This window comes from Nanorana parkeri, unplaced genomic scaffold (assembly GCF_000935625.1).
Source record: "Nanorana parkeri isolate BGI_ZX_2015 unplaced genomic scaffold, ASM93562v1 scaffold494, whole genome shotgun sequence".
Classification (NCBI taxonomy): Eukaryota; Metazoa; Chordata; class Amphibia; order Anura; family Dicroglossidae; genus Nanorana; species Nanorana parkeri.
The window spans coordinates 724,624-739,774 of NW_017306762.1; the positions used below are offsets into that span (position 1 = coordinate 724,624).

The window sequence follows — 15,151 nt, forward strand, 5'->3', positions numbered from 1 at the left end:
GAGAAAAAGCTGTCGGCTTCAGACATGAAGCTGACATCTTTTTCCTCCATAATTCTAGGTGATGCTCTGCCTCACCTGCCTCCCCTAACCGCACGTCCTTGGTGGTTTGTCCATTCAGCTGCCTGGAGTAAGGGAAATACCCAGTACTTCGACTATTGAGGAGGACCATGTGACTTACTCCCCTTTTCCTTATGTTCGTTGTCAGAACATTTGTTCAATTATTCTAATAGTTTTTGGGGTCAAATCGACAATCGTCTTTGACCATAGTGACCAATTCTAACACTCAATGGGGTTTTCATTTGGGACACTCCATTCATTCCAAAATAGAATGCTACAATCAAACTAAATTTCTAATGACATTTTACAAGTCTCTGATGGCATTATCGAATGTTCTGATTTTTCACATTTTTCACAACGTTTGTGCCAAAATGTACTAGTGTCGGGCCAGCTTAACATGGCAATTTTTTTCAGTGCTGTCAGCAGCTGGATGGAGTGGCAGGGCAGCAAAGAAAAGGTAATAATGTGATACTGGGAAGTGGGCTTTAAAGGCTAAGTTTACCTTTTGGACCATGTTTCATGTTACCCTCATATTCAGGGTATAACGTGAAGCTTGGTCACATGCGCCCCCCCCCCCTACCTAAATTGTGGGTTTCTTCTCCCCACAGGCTGCTGCTTTTTAAAATGGCACCACTGTGTGTGTGACTCCACCCACATAGCTGCGTTATCCATTGACAGATCCTTTGACAGGACCTACGAATGGAGAATTTACAAGTCCCATCACCCACCGCAACAAAAGGACTTGTAGTTCTCAATGTTGATGTCACCACACGTGTAGTGCATTTATGCAGAGAATCTGCATGAACCCGAGCATTGCACCTAAAAAAAAAATGTGATGGACTGCCTCATTAACCAGTAGGAAGGCTGGAGGGGTGGGATCAAGGTCTTTATTTATAGGAAAAATTGCACTTTAAATATAACCTCAGCTGCCTATTTCTCCGTTTTTCCTCAGTTATAACATGTGCTTTCACTGAAATGTAGGTATGTGATTTTTTTTTTCCCCTCTGCGGTTCATTTGCGTCAAGCTGTGTGCTTAAAATGTCATTGTATTATATTCCAATCAGGAAATTTTACACAAAACCGTTCTATCTGATTGAGCAGAACACCCACTACTTTAATAGCAGACAAGCTCTATAGACACTTCGCTTTATGTTCTGCATATGGTGTGTTAATCATATATAATGTGCCTTAGACCACCCGGCAGTAACATGTACATTTCATCTTACCATTCAGGACTGGGTATGTGCAAAGATGTAAAGGGCTACATTACTTTAAAGGAGCATGTCATGTAATTACGAAGTAACAATTTAAAGTGACACTATACGCAGGAGTTAAATCTTAAAAATACATTCAGGTACACTATTAACAAAAATGTATCTTATTTGTGTATCACTCGGCTGTAGATCCTCAAATCATCTCTGAATTGGTGCTGACACTGTCTGTCCTTCTGGAGGGTGGCTACTTTTGTACCCCATGGACCCTGTGTGTGTTGTAATGTAGTTACCACTCCAAAGTCGCTCCCTTGATTAACTACAATCTCATGTTTAGTTTACTAATCTGTTTTGAGATTGTAGTCCATCACTTGAATGCATTTTTAAGATTTAATTCCTGAGTTTAGTATCACTTTAAAGGCTCATGCACCATGCTGCATACACGAGTGTCTCGGTTTAAATCAGTGACCTGCAGATCTGAGCAGCTACAGGCAATACTGTACACTATGGGGATCCCTGAACACAGACTGCCCTGCATTCAGGGAGGCCAATATGGCCCTGTACGCCTGTAGCTGATCAAATCCACGTATAACCACGCCCAGGCTGGAACAGACTGCCTGGGCACTGACTACAATGCACCTGTGGCTCCTGGGACAAAAAACAGGCATAATATAAGCATACGGCTCTTTGTGGCCTTGTGCATGTACCCTTATAGGATTCCTAGACAGGAAGTTAACCGTTTTGTAAAATATTGCTGCTTTTACTTATTACCTTCATTTTAAATATCCACTCTGTTCATTTTCTGAATGGTTAGTGGTGCTTTTAATAAAGACCTGTTCCTGCCCAAGTACACCAGTAGCCAATAAAGGTCCTTTCATTAGACAAGGTTTAACAACAATAAACAGAGTTGGGCTGAGTATCTAAAAGTTGAACTCTTGGCTCTATGGGCTACAGCAATACTCAGATCCAAAAGGGTGGATGAAGAACTTTGAGGAAATTAGAGCTCAGGTGAATATCTGCATGGCTTTTCAAAAATAATCAGGGCATCCATCATGTACCTGACGGGAGACCAAGCTGAGAAAGGGGCTGCATGTGCACCTCTGGAGGTTGGTGACAGAGAATGTACGGACGGAGAGAGGCACAGGCGCCAATACTGGTGGCTGGCCGGTTTTTGTAGAAACCCTTGTGTGCGTTGGATCAGCTGGTGAATCTGCTGGACCAGGATGACTGTTGGCGGTTGCATTACGGACACGGTTATGTGACTTTGTTCGGGAAGTGAAAATTCGGACGGATACGAAATCCGAGCAACGAATCAAATTTTGGATCCGAAATCCAAAAAAAGAGAAATAGAAATCCAAATGGATCCAAAACAAAACACATGTTTTGAGGGTTTATTAAATTAAATGTTTCAATATCTGCGGAAGGGAGATTGTCTCACTTAAACTGGATTTATATACTGAGGCCAATGTCCATGTAGGTGGGGTTCACCTGAGTTGTTTTAATAACTGAGAAACACATTTGCTGCTCTACAATAATGCAAATCTCTTTGATGGTAGTTTGTCTAGCTGTAATAATTAAAGGGTATCTGTGGTCAAAAAATAAAACTATATTTAATTTTCATAGTTTTATCCCACTTCTAATAATCATATCCATCTAGAGGTTTGTAAACTTATTGAAGGTGTCCATAGGATGTACTTCCTCAATGCACTGCCACAATTTCACTCAACTCTGTGGATGTGCACTTCCTTGTATCACCACTCTAACTAAGCTTACCGTCTGAACTAAAACTTAATGTCTGAACAGACCATAATGTAAGATCATCATTGCTTGCTGGAAGCAATGCATGATGGGCTTTGCAGTCTTAAGTAATCGAGATTGCATCACATCAAGCGGCAAAGAAAGAGATGCAAAGCACACTGGGAATCCAGGAAGTCGTTGAAAGTGATGGGCAGACAGAAGGCAGCTACTCACTACATAAAAGGGATTTCTGCAAGTAAACTTTGCTTGCATTATCAAAAGCAACTAGTATGTATTCCTATTACAATGCTGATGTTATAACAGGACAGTATATACTGAGAGTTTACAACTCCTTTATTTTATGTCGTGGCTGATATATCTTATACATCTTTATTTTAAAACATTCTTAATTCTTACATGCACTAACCCAAAACAACAATTTTATCTTGTTAGTGTCTGACCTTAGCTTCATAACTTCCAATTGGCTTAGCACTAAATGTTTAACAACACCTATTTTTTGCAGCCTCCTGCCTTCCTTGTCCTGCCCTTCCAGTCCTATATCTCACCCAGACTGTCACCCCTCCCCATGTCATATATTCACCGGCCTCCTCGCAAAGCACAGCTTTCTGTTAGTCTTCTCCATCAGGCCCATGCATATGCATTGCCATTGAATCCTAGGGGGAGTTTGTATAAGCTCTGCATATGTTTGGATAGAAATGGTGTCATGCAATGGGCACCGAGAAGAAGAGTCTAACAGGAGGCTGTGAAGCACTGAAGAGGCCACACAGCCGTGATCCCATCGGACTGGGGACATGCGAGTATAAGAATGGTGGGAGTGTTGGTTGGCATGCTTTTAAAATTTGTGTAACTCGACTGAAGCATAGTTACTTAAAAAATGACCACTAGAGAACTTTACTTATCAAGGATAATAATTGTTATGGTTTTAAAATAATATAAAAGCAGATAAATGATAAAAAAATGCAAAAGAAAGTCCTAGTCTTCTGTGCACATTCCACACCATGCCTGGTTAGGATACCACATTTATTTTGTTGGGTTCTCTTGTTATTACTAAGAAAATGTGTATATATAAATGTCAGTTATATGGCATAAGCTGTCAGAATTGTTTTTACTTTACAAAGCCGTTTTATAGACCTCTAAATGTTGTCCTCACATAGAGCTCTCTGATCTACAAAGATGCACAGATAGTTTTAAAAAGACAGTTAAGCTTTCATATACTGTCGGAGTTTTTCTGTCAATTATTTCCACTTTTGGAAATTTCCTCTCTTTGTTATGAGATAATATAAGTGGATGAGTATATTGGCTGCTCAACATGGGGAGGATTACTGAAAAAACTGTTTACACTCACAAAGTCCATCCTATTGTCTATATTAAATTACTTTTCCAGAGTAAATGTGTCAGGGTTTCAAGTGGCTAAATATTTTACTGTTGAATCAGTTTCTAAAAGGCAAAAGTGATCATGGCTAAAGTAGTCTTGGGTTCCATAACTGGTATAGAAAAGTATACCAGTATAAGTAATAGTATAGAATTGGTTATTCATGAGATCACTGAGCACAGCAAATCCCAAAAAGGCAGAGCAGTATGAGGGGCAAATGTGGAGTCTAAATGTAATATTTATGGAACGTATTTAAACTTACAAATACAAATTTAATACTGGGTGTCCCCTTGACATAGGATTCCTGAAGCACTGTGGGGTTCTTTTATAAAAGTCCCCCCTAGATGGTACTGATGGGTATAGGAATTCCTATACCTGTCGGCTCCATCTAAGAGCAATAGTGTCGTGGGAACGAGAAGTTTTATAAATTAACCTCTATGGGTTTTCTGAAGGGTGAGAGCACTGCAGAATTTGTCTACTTGCAGACACTCTATTGTCAATTTACTAAAGGCAAATAGTCTGTTCACTTTTCAATGGAATTTACACTTTGAAGAGGAAGAGTCCTTTTAGTTTAGTGAATGTGGTGAAGCTCTGCTAACCTTCATCAGCCAAATATGTTCAAGCTAAAATACATCTTTTTTTAAAATTTCTTTGCAGTTAATTTTACCACATTTACTAAGTTAAGGTAAAATTTCCCTGCAAAGAGCAGGTTCCCTTCCAAAGTGACAGCCTATTTGCCTTTACGCATTACCTGGGATAAGATTACTTATGTGCACTGGGAGTTCTCACAAGATGTTGCTGTGGATAGGAAAACTTTATGGCACGTTTACTGTAAGTATTCACAAATGCAAAGTGAAAAGCAGTCCAGATCACTCCTAATGGCATTGTTGAGGGGGGAACCATTGCCTTATCCAGCTATAAATAATTGGAAACATGAAATTGTAGCCTTATCTGGCCAGTTACAGTCAGACTGGAAAATATTCCTAGTTCTGAAGAAAATCTGTGCATACCTCTGCAGACAAATCCTGGCTGACTAATCTCTGGAGAAAAGTTCATCATCCAGGGTGGATTGCCACAGGCAATTACTATTGTTCCTGTAAGACAAGGAAGATGCTACAAGTGTCGTCTTGGTGCATAACCATGTATTTTTAGTTGATACAATCGAGTATGTTGGTTTAAATGCTTGCACATATCATGGCTGTTTTTAAAGGAATACTATAACATTTTCTGGAAGTTCACACTTTACTTGCTTGGTTGTTCCGTGTTTCGATTATTGAGTTTAATATATTGATTTATAAATTCTCCCTTTAGTGGTCATCCCTGTATCGTAGCTTTGCTGATTATTGACTGTGTTTGTCCAGGCATTACCCAAATTTATCCCAAAAGTCCCTCTTGCCCTCTAGGGCATGTCCCAGCATTTATCTGTTTCCTATACATGATGGTGACAAACAGCTTTTATTACTTACTGTGACATCATTAGGAGGCCTATAAAATTCTACAGCTGCTGGTAGCTTAGTTGCTATTGACTTTGACCTAAGAGCCTTTTCTTTATGATTGTGCAAGGCCTAGATAAGTTTAGTTCACTTTAGGGAAAAAAACAGTAAAGGTTCTGCAGAAAAGTTAAAATAAAAAATGTTTCCCTCAGGGCTTCTGCATACTTTATATATTTTCGCTTCTATATACTCTTTTTTTTTAAATATATTTCCTCCAGGCATTGTACTAGTAGATCTCTATTCAGTCTTTCGCAACCCCTTTCATTTATATGTTCCTCTAAATACTAAATCGTTTTTTTGCTATTCCAATCCAAGATTTACACTATCCATGTAATATGGTTTTCTTTCATGTTTGCTTGTACAATGGATAGTCCTTTATCCCTTCTCCTGTTAGCATACTCTGTAATGATATAATTAACTGGACTAGTGAGGTGCTGATGATTTACTCATGGGAGAAACCCAGTGATTGGCGGAGGGCTACGGTAGTCCCAATATTCAAAAAGGGGGCAAGGTGCCAACCTGGGAACTATAGGCCGGTCAGTCTAACATCGGTAGTTTGTAAAATGCTAGAGGGCATAATAAAGGATTACATCTGTCGGGTAGTCAAGACTTCATTCTGTGTAGTATACTACTGGTAAACAGCACAAAGAGAACACTTCTCTAGTAGCTCTATAATGTTATATATATTGGATGAGAAAAGGTGGTCATCGCGGCTACAGCTTGCACTGCGCATTAACTTTGTTTTTGGAATGTCAGTAACAGATTTCCTATGATGGTCCCAGGTTTGAGTTCCTAAAAGGGACAAGCCTGTAGAAGAAAAGTTGGACAGATCCCATTTGTGAGTGATGCAGTGGAATGGGGTCAGGTTTGAAATGTTGTGCTTTTGTTTTTTTTGCAGGAGTGTTCTGAGGGTAGTATATTTTATATAAACTTTATTTAGATGACTTATGGGTGAATTAAAGACAAGTACAGGCTTATTTAATTAAATAGGACAAAGCATTACAATGTCACATGACAGCTTAAGAAGAGTAATAGCCAAATCGTCAATAAAAAATAATTAAAACATACTTCTTAAAGTGAAACTCATGAGTTAAATCCTAAAAATGCATTTTAGTGCCTTAACTTCCGTGATGGAGTATAATCTCACATTTAGTTTGCTAATGTATGATGAAGTTATAGTCCATCACGGGAGCGAGCTTGTAGCGGTGGCTGCTTTACAATACACACAGGGCCCATTGGGAACACAAGTAGCCACCCTCCAGGTGGAAGGACAGTGTCGGCACCAATTCAGAGATGAATTGAGGATCTACAGCTAGTGATACACAAATAAGAAACATATTTGCTAATAGTTAAGGTACTTGAATGCATTTGTAAGGTGCAACTCCTGAATTTAGCGTCACTTTAATTTACCTTTGGGTGCAGCACCAAACACGGGGCCCCAGCCCAGTTCCACAGCTTCCGTAAAGCACTGCTCAGCCTACATGTTCCATGATTCACAGAGTGCAACCTTGGCAATGGTGAACGAGACGGGAGGAAGTTGAGAGGAACTCATACACTAGTCTATGATGAGCATCCCCCTGATAAGGCAAAGAGTCGGAGGGTAAAATGTACAGGACCATGCAGGAATGAGTTTGCATTTCTCCTTGCCCTCCTGTCACTCATGAATGGCATGGGTGGGCCTGCATGGGCTATTAGTGGGTTATTAATGGGCAGTTTACACTGTTTATTGGTGCTGGAGGCGTAAGCATGTACTAACGTAGTAAGTCCATTTCATGAGTGTGCAGAGGAGGATGGCTACATTCCCACATACAGTTAGACCATGTAAATCAAACATAGCCATCCTCATAATATTTGTAAGTGTGCTGGCTGACGCCACTATTACCAGGTAAAAAAATGTCTTCAGATTAAGGTATAGAATATGTTACATTTTCTTTTTAATTGGGTTTAGTGACAATTTAGGGACAGTCCTTATAAAAGACAATCAGAATCCATCCTGTACTCAAACTTTTAGTGAAATAAATTCTAATAGATTGCTGTGGATTATTGAATTTTGCACTTTTGAAAGTTCCCTGCCGCTCTGCATTATTTATTGAATACGTAACATAGTGTTAGCCCGATTTTAGCATACCGTATATACTCGAGTATAAGCCGAGTTTTTCAGCCCATTTTTTTTGCTGAAAAGTCCCCCCCTCAGCTTATACTCGAGTCAGCGTCTCGAGCTGGTCAGGTTTCTTCTTACTTACCTCGCCGAGCGTCGCGTCACTGCTGCACCGGTGTGCGGCACTCCGAGCGGGGTCATCTGGCAGTCTCCGGGTCCTAATTTAGGTGGCCGGAGACTGCCAGATGACCCCGCTCGGAGCGCCGCCCACCGGAGCAGCAGTGACGCGACGCTCGGCGAGGTAAGTAAGAAGAAAAAAAAAACCCCCGCAGCGGCCAGTCAAGCAGGGGAGCAGGGATGAGTCAGCGGCGCGCTGATCAGGCGAGAGGAGCTCCAGGTGGGGTTGTAATTATCGGGCAGGCACCTCTGAGCCAGCTAAATTAGGACCCCACCTGGAGCTCCTCTCGTCTGATCAGCGCGCCGCTGACTCGTCCCTGCTCTCTCCGTGATGATCCGATCACCGGCACACAGTGAGTGAGGGGAGGGGGGGGGGGGGGTAGAGAGAGAGATTAATTAAGCAATTATATATGTATTGTCTGCACTGTATTAGCAGTATATACTCTATATAGAGTATATACTGCTAATACAGTGCAGACAATACATTTACAATTATACTAACATGAATGTATTAAATGATCTGTATGTAGCCCTGTACTATGGATCATTTAACCCATTCATGTTAGCAGAGGATCATTGTAAATGTATTGTTGCAGGCACTCTATATGTACATGTACTATATACTACATATAGAGTGCACTGAACAATAGATTTACAATTATCCTCTGCTAATATGAATGGGTTAAATGATCCGTAGTACATGATATGTAGCCCTGTACCCCCCTTTCCACTTACAGAGCTAGGTTATTGTTTTTCTTTTAAATAAATATTCATGTAATTTTATTGGTATCTATCTTCATTTTGTACATTTACCAGTAGCTGCCTCATTTGCCACCCTCGGCTTAGATTCGAGTCAATACTTTTTCCCAGTTTTTTGTGGTAAAATTAGGTACCTCGGCTTATATTCGGGACGGCTTATACTTGAGTATATACGGTATGTCAGTTTGGTGTAGCTAGGATAGTGGTTCTCTTTAAGCTTTTAGCTTTTAGTAAGAGTTGGCACTGATAAAGTGAGTGTGGCCCCGGAAATGCATCGCCATTTTTTTGTTTTCACTTGCATTGCAGACTGGCGCCTGAAGATTGGAAGATGCTATAAATAATGCTTGTGCATCCAGCGTTGTTCTATTGTGGTTAGACCAGCTTGATTGTCTTTTTAATTTGTAAGTACCTATTTTGTTTTATATTATCTTAGAAAAATAAATGTATTTCATGAGAACAAGGAGCTTTGTTCTTAATCGATTTGTGCTTTTAGTGTATAGACCCCCTCACAGGGGTGTGTTGTCGAAGTTAAAGGAGAACTATGGGGTTAAGTCTTTTCCCCATAGGTCTCCTGAGGGTAACGGGAGGACACACACTGTCACCCTAGGCTCAGTATAAAAGCCCCTCCCCTGTCACGGCAGAGAGCCGTGACAGGATCGAGAGGTGAGCGAACGCCGGTATGTGTTCGCTCACCTCCCGATATACTGAGCCGACCTGTGACAGTCTTATTGTCACAGGTCGGCTAGAACTATGAGGTGAATGAAAAGCACTCACCTCATAGTTCTCCTTTTAATTCCAGATTTCACGATTATGACTTTTTATTAAAGTGACACTGTCACGGGGGACAGTGGCTTTTTTTTTTTTTAGTCACTGACCCAGGACAAGCATGGTGAAAATGAGTGTTAGAACAGTGTTTGAATTTTATATCTCTACTTGTTCTGGGTCAGGGACTCAGAAAACATTGAAGCCAAACCTTCAGCTTCACAGGCCAGGTAACTACCATTGTCAAAAGGAGAGTTCAGCAATGACAGCCCCCATGATTCATCTATGACAGTGTCCCTTTAAATAAGCCTGTAGTTGTAAAACCAGGCAGACAGTTTAAATATGTACTTTTTTATTATTTATTTAATTCTGTGGATTTTTGGCACATCTTATCAAAAACAATACACAGTGACAATGACTGTGTGAAGTCTCACACGCCTGGCTGGAGCACATACTGTACATCCTTCACATGCAGGAAGCAGAGCTGGGCATATAGAAGAGGCTGGATGTATGGACACAGCCCACGTCTTGCAGCTTGTAGAAAACAAACAGGACGCTTGGGATGTTGTGCATTAGAGCTGTGACATCACAGGCTGCGTGTGCAGAGCGGAAAATAGAAGCCTGGCTTTCCTGACGGGTCTTGTGTCGCATCCCAGGGGAAGGGCAATACAGTTAGACGTGTCACACGTCAGGTATTGTCTTTTGCTAATTCCCTCACTTAGCAATTCACCGTGGCCCTTTAATACATGGCATTAAATCCGTATTATAGTGGCGTTATGTTTTATAAACACTTCATCTTCTAGAGAAATATAAAGGGAGACAAAATATTGTTTTAAAATGAGGACTTCCATTGCTAACCTCCTAAAAATGCTAGCTTCCCGTATGTCCCTGGCTGTCATAATTATTTACTGATCTAGAAGAAGCTGATCAGAGAGCTATGGAATACTCTCTCAGTACAGCTTTTTCTTTAACTGTAAATTCTACTTTAAATGTCACTGATTTAAAAAAACAAAATCCTGCAAAAGAAGACTGTTTATACTTTCCTAGCTGACTGCCCGTTCTTGGAATCTTTACTGCCTTGAAGAGCAACAGCAGCAGAATCTTCAGAATCCGATACAATTCCAGGAGTATTGCATAACTGCTTCCCTACTGCATGCTGTGGTTTCATCCATGAAGTCCTATGTCACTTTGTTGCCCTGTAATAACGTAGGGGATGGCAGATGGAACCGCACTTCACAGTAGGGGGCCAAGGCATCCAACATATCCAGAATTGTATTCATCAGATCTTCACTGTCTTGCAGAGCTATGGCTGCAGATTCTTCAGAATCCGATACAATTTCAGGTGTGTTGGTTGCCTGGTTCCCCTACTGCGTGCTGTGGACATCCATCAAGTCCTACGTCACTTTTTGTGTCCTGTAATAACATAGGGTCCAGCGGATGTAACCACACTGCACAGTAGGGGACCAGCACACCTGGAATTGTTTTGGATCCTGAAGATTCTGCTGGCATTGCTCTGCAAAAGATTCAAAGAATGGACGGCAAGTACAAAGATTCTTCTTCTGCAGGTTTTCATTTTTTAAATGATCAGCAGAGACCCTTCAATATAGACAGAATATGTTTACTTCCTTTCCTAGCAATTGGAGAACAGCTAATTTTTAGCCCTATATCTGACACCCTTGAAAAGTATGTGCCTGTGTTTACCTCTTCCATTACATCATACTGATCAACAGCAAAACTAACATAGCTTTGGAAACTTGCATCAATTTCAGTTATGACATGTGGCCACACACAGTAACAACTATGTAATCTTCTCCACTTGTATCCATGTGAAACAGCCTTGCCAAAAAACATTTGCTGCATTGATTTACAGCAAAAAGTGGAAGTCTCCCACTGAACTACAACACAACAAGGAAGCTGATACCCAGAAAACTTTAAAAAGTACTGTAATGCTAAAATAATTGTGGGGGGATGCGTCTACATCCTTTGGCCTTTTTTCGATAATTGTTTTTTTTTTAATGCTTATGTGTTTTTAGATAAAAAAGGATACTTTGTGTAATCCTTGGAGTACCTTAAAAGTCCAAACTTTTTCTCTTTTTTTCTTTGATATAAATTATTGTTATGTGGTACTCCCCCTCTATGCATACCTCACTGTATGGCAGTATACTATTGATTTACAGCAGCTAAAAACTGAATTAAAGTGCATGGAAGGTCTGTGTCCGTGATTCCTGATACTTAGGGGAGCCCATTCACACCATTGCATTGCAGTAATCTTATTGCAACACATGGTAACCCACATTACGTGCTTTGGTGCGCTGTGGTGCTATTGATTCTGAAAGGCACCCCAATGCAACTTCCCAGCACACTACTGGGAGTTGCACTGCACTGCCTAAAATGCTGCATGAAAGAATTCTGGTCTGTAATGGTGCATTAGGCAGTTCATTTAGTGAATGGGCTTCCCTAACCCAACGTACGTTAATGCGTGCGAATTTAATGCTGCACACCATGTTGGTGTGAATAGGCCCTTATAGTTTCGTTGCTATGTGACTGACTCTTTGCACCATTTCGGTTGCACCAAATCACCAGCTTCGGTACCTACATGTTATCCAATAAAGCTGTTTATTATGGCACTTGAGCAGCTTGTAGCAACAAAGACAAGCATCGCAGCCAGCTATGAATCACCACTGTAAAAGAAAATCAGAGACATTTGTAGCTGCTACAAATCTGTGATTTGTAGTTGCTTGTATGGCATGTCCCTTAGAGGCCATAATAAGTAATTTTCTTTCACAGAAAGAGCTTTGGTGTGTTAAACAACCTTATATTTAGCCCCACAGAAGTCTCTGCACAAGATCAGGGTGAAATGAACAGTTGCACAATAGTCTGTTTATATGTGAAGAGGCTCATAATTCAGACCACAAAGAGAGGTTAGAAAACAGAAAGATTCAGGACTGTATTGTGAGCATCAGGGTCGGGGCATTATTGTGAAAATGAGACATTAAACTCTTCAGATTTCTGAGGAGCAACAAACCTAGCGCATTACTGTGAGCTCCAGACATTGATCACCATGGGTAGAATTACTGTTTAAATGACATCTTGCTTGGCACCTCCAGGGCATGTTGCTGGTTCCCGTTATCAGCCCTGTGAGTGATTTTAGCCACGTAATGGCTTTTGCCTTATCTGCAACATAACTCCTGACAATCATTTCCTATCATTATTGTTATTTTTTTTTTTAAATAGACTAGATTACAGTGAGAGCAGTAGTGGTCAGCATCCAAAGGACCGCACAGTAATCAGTTTGTAATGCTGCAGACATGCTACAGGAGATGGTTAAATACTACAGGCATGCTGCAGGAGACTGGATCAAAGGATGAGAGGCTGGAGACATGTTACACAAGAACACTAACGGTCACTGCCATTACAGTTCCTTTTACCAAATCAGTGCTCCTATATTTATTATGCTCTGTACACCCTCCTTAAAAATTACTGTTTACACATTTGATATTCCTTTCAACATGATCCATGTTAAAAGATCAGAGAAAAAATAGATTAAAAAAACCAAAAAGGTAATAAAAAGCACAGAAAAAAGTAAGAGCGTGAAAGACATAAACCAAGTGATCTATTTTTCCCTTACTAATCTGAGTAAGCATGTATGCTGCTTGGCCCGGGGGCCAAAAACGAAGTAGCAGAAGACTGCATGTCGGATACCAGGGGGTTATTGTGATGTAATACTGTGGCAGGCAGGAAAAAAATATACCCCAAAAAGTCAGCAATAGCAGAGGCGCCCAGAAACATGTCCATTTATGTTGATTTTCTCATTTTGATTTATCATCTAATAAATACCTACTAATTGAAGAACAACCTAGATGCTCATGGTCTTGTCTCTGGGCGCCTCTGCTATCGCTGACTTTATGGGGTATCTTTTTTTCCCCTACCTACCGCAACATACACTTTGGGACTCTCCAGCCACCAAGCCTGGAACCCGATAAGCATCGAGAGCGGCACACCTATCAATGAAAAAGACGTCCTCTGGGCAGGGACAGTTATATTTCCTGCCCACCTTCTTTGCCTGGTTGCCTGATATCCCTGAGGGGACATCCCGCAACCACACCTTTGTGGGTATTTGTTTTTTTCCTACTATCACCTACCAAACTGGAGCTTCACCATACCATATAAAATACTACACTGCCCCTATTTTTCTTCTCCTTTTCCCAGAGTTTTTTCCTTTTCGAGGTTTAATACTGCATTATGGCCACTGGATGGAGATGTGGAGCATAGGAAATAAGTATTTATAGTTACATTAGACTGGGAAAAAAAATATAATAAAACATTTGTTTCTACCATTATTCGCACTAGGGATGCACCGATACCAAGTAGAGTACTCAGTACAAGTACAGATACTTTTCGAGCTCCAAGACTAGACTAGAGAATAATTCAAAAGTTAGGAGGCAGCTGTCATTTGTAAGGAGCACACGGAGCTCCTGCGATTTGTACATCTCTGTTTTAATGTATGATTTCGTTTTTATAAATATAAATAAAGGGATGCACTGATACCAGTTTTGCGAGTACAAGTACTGATACTTGCCCAAGTACGTACAAGTACAACTACTGATACATTTTTGTTTATTGTCATGTGACAGTTTTTTAAAAACAATATCAACTAATGATTTCAGGACACTGGTGGAGCACCAGAGCCAGGTCCCAGCTGCAAGCGCTGTAACCCTGGTAGTGCTCATGAAAATGCCAAGTATCTGCATTGGTACTCAAAAAGTATCGGTGCATCCCTAATTCGCACAAAACAAATATGCACAGATATTTGCAGTGAGAATGACCTGAGAATTGTTTATAAAATAACCACATAGTGTCTGTGTTCCTATCTTAAATATTTAACTTCATTCCTGACCCTAGACAGAAATGAAGGGGAATCTCTCCAATTGTAACAAATTAATAAAAATGTATTTTTCTTTCCTGAAATCAGATGTCAGATAGAAACTGAGGGGAAATCTCCCCAAAGGTAGCTGCCATAACAGCAATAAAAATCTAACAGCAGTTATATTCTAAAACCCCAAACCAAGAATAGATTTTGGACACTTAATAGGGATGACCTGACAATTTGGTGTAATTTTAAGGAAAACTAGCAACTATTTTCAATTAGTACTCCTTCTGAGTTAAATTATAAAATCGGTACGAAAAGTAGATTTGTTGTAGCGAATAGTAGTTTGTAACATTTGTTATTTTTTTTAAATATGTTTCATGTTATAGTTTCTCAATTTCATGTGAACATTATAAATGAACAGTATAAGTAACTAAGCTCAGAGGAGATCTAAGTCAACACTATAGGAAGTGGTTGAAAAGGGAACAATTTATGAAGTGTGTTGTAGTCCATAGTGCAACTCAGCTCTCTCTTTGGCTTTCAATGGAGGGGTGATGGGGGGTGCGGGGTTGAGATTTGTTGCCTATAGTTGTGCTA

General features: G+C 40.4%; 1 protein-coding gene across 3 annotated transcripts in view; it reads left to right on the forward strand.

Moving 5' to 3' along the window:
• The window catches only part of SPECC1 (sperm antigen with calponin homology and coiled-coil domains 1), a 277,393-nt gene that overhangs the window by 226,918 nt on the left and 35,324 nt on the right, over positions 1 to 15,151 (forward strand). The gene's annotated exons all lie outside the window — the stretch shown is intronic.